Genomic DNA, 5,788 nt, shown 5'->3' with positions numbered 1-5,788 from the left:
CCCGTTAACCAGGACTGCTGATAAATGATGGAGAGCGGCTTGGCGAGCACCTCCGCCAGCTCCCTCAGCACCCTCGGCTGGAGGGTACATACTTCAAAGGCAACAGGATCTAGGCCATAAGTAAGTGAAGATGGGGAAAAATCAATCCACCTTATCACATAAATGCGTGGCTGGAAGCGTGTGTCTAAGACAGTGACGTATTTTTTTAATGCATAAAAATTAACAGTCTGGCAAGAGTCTGCATTTCTTTGTTATAATGAAATCCTGGGGAGCCTCTGTGCTTTACATTATCAGAGAGTCCAGGCCCTGAGCTGGTGCCTGCGGTGCCCTCAGGAGCCCTCGCTGCAGCCATGTGCTGGGCTCTATTATGGCCACCTCGCAGCCCTCTGCTCTGCCTCCCTTTGCTCTTACGAATAGAGAGCCAGGCTTCAGCGAGGGCCACATCCACAGCACCCCCATGCCGAATCCCCGAATATCTTAAATGTTACATAAAGAGTATGGTGGGTTTTTTCACAGAGAGAAGGCTTTGTCTTTGCTGGCTTCTTGCTGCAATAAATTGGCAGATGATGCTCTAATGAGAACAATAACGCACCCACTCTACCGCCTTCGATCACTTATGTGCTCTTTTGCAGCTTGTGAAAGGCTCTAAAAGCTTTCACCAGACAGGTTGTCTGATTTTTAGGGAGTGTCACTGGTGCTGTTTACCCTAGACAGGCAGAAGCCTGTTTTTACAGCGTGCGGTTGCTGGGACAATTAATGTCAGGCTAAGTGACCAATATCTAGTTTGACCCAAGAAGAGCCTGATTCCAGCCATTTGCCAGCAATTTCAGCAGTGGAGGCTGCCGCAAACCAGCATATCCAAACTGAGTGCTTCAATAAACTGCTTAATGGGTGGCATGCTGGGGTGCAATCAATTGGCATCAAATGTGCTGTGCCATTTCGCACCAGCTGATGGTCAGTAATAGCGATTGTGTTTATATTGGTACCAGCTGTATTCTCGTGACAAAGTGATCTGTGTTCTCAAGCCTTTTCCTCTACTCAGAGATATGCATACAAGGGACAGAGTTGCGTTTCAATTCACACAATTGTTTCCACTTGTTCAGTTCTCTAGCTACAGTCTCATAACCACCTTTACTCTTTGTTAAAAAAGTTATTTGGCAGCTCAGATGAACTCCCGTGGGGGGTTATCACCAGGTTGTGATTAAAATTACCCACCAAACAGCTGTTTCTTTGGAAGAAATGTATCGTTTCATTAATCTGTAAACCCACAGCAATTAAAATTGGGGTTTTGAAACAACAAAAAAAGCTGTATGCATCCCATCTCACCGTTTGCCTTGCTATTTCCCATGTGTTCTGCTTGTCTCAGTCACCTCTTCCTGCAGCATCTCAGTCTGAGCGACTGAATTGACAGGTGATCTTTTATGACTTTCAGCATACCTTTGCCTACTTTAGGACCCAAATCTGGTCTCTACTTCTTTATGCATCTTTATCTGAAAGGGAAACGGCTCTATTTTAATTGCATATGAATGGGATGATAATAAAATGTTAATTGCTTTTTCTGCCCATGCACTGATCTATATCTAGCAGAATTTGCCCTTGATAATCCCGTAACATTGGCATAATTGCAAACAAATAAACACAGACATGCCACTCACATTGGAAGAATCCAGGTATCTCTCCCATTGTTCCCAGGCTGCTCGATGCTTTTTCATTTCAGCAGCTGCATGCAGCATCACTGATGTGGAACTGCTCAGCACATACATTAATATCACATATCCACTATACTGGTCATCCCTACATGGAAGGTAATGTGGGATTTCTTTTGGGAGAAGGTGGTATCTTTATTTTGCAGGACTGAAATCTTCATTCTCATTGATTAAACCACCTAGAAATGGCCCACTCATCTACCTCAGAGGAATCCTAGGTTCACAATACCCTGTTAAAATGTAGAGCTCCTCAAACATGTATCTGCCATCCATAGCTTTCTATGTCCCGTAACATACCTACGGCTGTGATAACTGAGCACCTGTCAAGATACTATATTGCTAGCCATGGAAATGGAAGTCCTCTCAAATTTATCAACAGAGAAGCTTACATTGCTGCCTGGCAAGTTTCTCAGCTTTTGTGACTCAACCTTGACCTCTAAGGATCTACTTCTCAGGGCGAGAAAGCAGCAAATTCTCCTTGCAGATTTAATCACTGTTTCCTCTGCTGCAGGCTCTGACTGACAAGATGGTAGAGATATCTTTAGCTCAGACAAAATCATCTGAAAGCAGCCACTGCTACAAGACACAGACCACACACTTGTGCTGTAAGTTGTTTTGGCATCCCAGGTTCCCAAACAACACCCACAGTGAAGTGGAAAACTGCCCACCACCTGAGGCCACCGGCTGGTCATCAAAGTCAGTAGGCCACCTTTCTGACACTAAGACTCTGGGCCATATTTGAACTGCTGGCCCAAGTGCAAGACACTCTTTATACCCTCGCTGTCCTTTGGGCTTCAGAAGGATGCTTACAGCCTTGCAAAAAAGTCATGTTACAGAGGCATCAAGTGATATTAGACTGCAACTAGAAACCACCAGAGTTGAGTGCTGAAAGATTCCCATCTCTTAACACTAAATCGTTCCATTATAACTTCCTGTAAAAGTAAGTGTGATTTGTCCTATGCATTGATGTCTTTCTCAAGTAATACTTTTCACAGAAGTTCAGGTTTAAGGCATCTCCTGTTCTTTTTCCAGGCGCTCCCTATCTCCCAGAATGTGTCCCAGAGCTGGAGCCAATTCCGTTGCTGAGATGCTGCATTTCTCACCTTCTGATTGCAATTAGCCATTGCCAGCTGGGGCCTGGTGAGCTGCTGAAGAGCTAACAAGAAGCGGAGACCAGCATGAGGCCTCGGCAGCGCGTATGCTGGGAATGAACAAGAAATGCGGCGCTGTGTTCCTGAGGTGGCTCCACTGCAAAACAAGGTTCCCATGTCCCCACGTGTGTGTCAAAGTATGCTTTCGGAGGCTCAGCTTGCTCCTCACACTCTTACACATTGCCATCACATGTTTGCCAGAAAGGAAACGTGGGGAGATAAAGGTTACTGTAGGTAAAAACAAACCCAACCGTAGTCTTGTTAAGAAATCCTCCCAGTCACCCCTATCCTCAGGCAGCATCAATCATCACAATGGAGAAGTTACCTCTGATTATGGTGGTTGCCACACCGGGGACACACCAGGTGAGCTCTGGAGGTGGGCAGAGCCACCCCGTCCCCTGCCAGCTGCTGGGGTCCTGCTAAGCCTGCTGTGTGCTCAGAGGCATCCACATGGGCTCTGAAGCGTGGTTGCCAATAGTCTTTACCTCGTTCTTCACCTATTTATAAAGAAGCCTATAGTGATGCTGACTTATCTGCTAGGGCCAGGTAGGTTCCCATCTCAGATCTCCAAGGGAAACTCCCCAAAAGGCTAAGTCAGATAAGATAAGTCAGCCTCCCTCCGCGTGCCCCAGGAAACCATCTTGGCATTCTCTCAGGTGTTCGTTAACTGCCCAGTGCAGAAGATGATGCAAGGCAGGCATGCACTAGGCCATTCCTGAAAACATCAGTGCATGCCTGTTTCAGAGGAAATTTTGTGAACAGCAGTTATGACCCATAGTCTGTACTCTTATAGCAATGGGAGGTAGTAGTTGCATCTACTTAGAAATTCATAACAACTCCCAAGCCAAGGCGTTAAGAATGCACACACCATTAAGGTCTTTCCCAGGACATATGTCTCCCCCTTCTTATTAAATAAAAAAAAAGCAGTGAGAAGGTTTGTCCTTAAAACTAGAGAATAGAGCAAGGGTGAACCTCAGACTGAAAAGAAACCCCACCACCTCCAGGCCCCAGGGACCTCAGTGGCCTGCCGATAGACTCCTCGCATCGCGCCAGCGCAGCAGCCCAAAGGATGCCAGGCCCTCTCCTCCCCTCTCCCTCGGGGCTCCGTGCAGAGGAGATAGCACCTCTCTATGCTCCAGGGGCAGGGGCGGGGGATGGGGAAGAGGGCCCCATGCAACACCTGGCAATCGGCAATTCTTTTATGGAGTGCAGGGAGACCTTGTGCAGGCCAGCTGGGTCTCCCTTTCCCGCTGGCGGGATGTCTGGATGCTTTGCCCCTTCGCAGCTGCTGTCAAGTGCAGGGGGCTGTGCCACTTGCAAGGAGCTGGGTTGGTGGGGGGTCACCGAGGACTTCTGACCCCCCATTGTTGCCACCATCTCATCCAGGGGACCCCAGGCACGGTATGAGGAGGGGGCTGGAGCCCAGGGCACATGAGAGGAATTGGAGGGCAGTCCCTGTGCCCAAGGGGCAGCAGAATGGCACAGGGGAGCGATCCCCAGTAAAGGGGCCCTCAGCCTCCCCAACCCTCCTCCTCCTCCCACAGTAGGGGATCTTTCAGGCCACAGCCCCCCCAACTTCCAGAACAGCCATCTTTGGCCACATGCATCACCATCACAGTGGCTTCCCGATGTCATGAGCCATCTCACTGCCATTTGTTCTGGGCCCTATAAATACAGTGACCCTGGCAGCTGACCCACAATTCACTGAGCTTTGAGGCCCTCTCATGCCAAGAATGCTTGGAAGCAAGAGGTCCCAGATCAGCAAGGTGGGTGGCTGCCCACCTTTGAGTGGCAGAGAAGGGAGATGGTTGCAGGAGCTGCAGAGGCAGTGTCAGAGGGGGGACACCATCAGCTGTACGGTCGCGATGGCCATTGCTCATGTGGTTGATGGTGTGGAGCCCATGGAGGTGGATCCACCCGAAGATCAAGAAGAACCAATGGAAGTGGATCCACCTCCAGAATGACTCCCCTGGCACCACTACACCGTGCCAGGGCTCACCTCCATGATGCCATGGCAAGTGTTGCAGGAGCACCCGGCCAGCGCCCTGCCATCAGCCCAGTCTCCACGCCCTGGGAGGCCTAGCCTCTGCGCCTGGCCATCCTGCAGGCTCACCCATTACATCTCCCAGCAATCAGCAACTATTTTGTTGATTGCCACGGGTGGTGTGAGCCCTTCTTTCCCATCCCCCCCTCCTCACCCCCACCCCTCCTGAAGGGGTGCCATCTCCTCTGCTCTGAGCCACAAGAACAGGGGATGAGATGACCTGGCTTCCGCCGGGCTGCTGTGCCCTGGGCAAAAGGAGTTGTCCCTCAGAGGGCCACTGAGGTCCCTGGGGCCTGGAGGTGGAGTTTCTTCAGTCTGAGGATGAGAAGGCTGCCCAATGGGTGGTTGAAGATGAAGCCAAACCCTCCGTGGTGGTGAATGAAGAATAGCAATAGGTCAAGCAAAGAAGTTAGAGAGACAGCTGTTCCTTTGGAGGAGCAGAAGACTGCAGTTCTGCCAGGAAGAAGTGCGGCCTTCAGCCATTAAGGTCCCTTCTAGCTGCTTCATTAGGAGTTCTTTTCAAGATTGGCACAATAAACAATTAAAAAAAAAAAAACAAGAAAACAAGAAAAAGAAAACAGTAAAAATGCTTTCCTCCTCTCTTACTTGGTACTCTGGTGACTGCATCTGGACTCCTCTGTCCCCTCCTGGTCTCCCCAGTCCAGGAAAGATACTGATGTGTGCAGTGTGGGCCCAGCCCAGGGCCTTTGAGACGGTGATGGGCCAGGGCACACAGCACATGAGGGCAGGCTGAAGGAACTGCCTCTGGTCATGAGGGTGGTGAGGCACTGGAGCAGGTTTCCCAGAGAAGTTGTGGATGCCCCATCCCTGAAAGTGTTCAAGGTCAGGTTGGACGGGACTTTGAGCAACTTGATCCAGTGAAAGAT

General features: G+C 49.7%; 1 long non-coding RNA gene across 1 annotated transcript in view; it reads left to right on the top strand.

Annotated features, from left to right (window-relative positions):
- LOC103902039 overlaps positions 1–3,067 on the top strand; it is an 11,580-nt gene extending 8,513 nt beyond the window's left edge. The window contains exon 3 of the long non-coding RNA XR_657768.1: positions 2,739–3,067. This is a non-coding gene — a long non-coding RNA (uncharacterized LOC103902039). The remainder of the gene's footprint in view (positions 1–2,738) is intronic.
- Positions 3,068–5,788: the final 2,721 nt, after the last annotated feature.

Source organism: Aptenodytes forsteri, unplaced genomic scaffold (assembly GCF_000699145.1).
Source record: "Aptenodytes forsteri isolate BGI_AS27 unplaced genomic scaffold, ASM69914v1 Scaffold2, whole genome shotgun sequence".
In the NCBI taxonomy this organism is placed as follows: Eukaryota; Metazoa; Chordata; class Aves; order Sphenisciformes; family Spheniscidae; genus Aptenodytes; species Aptenodytes forsteri.
Note: the sequence above shows the minus strand (reverse complement) of the source record. Positions and strands in the feature narration are given on the sequence as shown.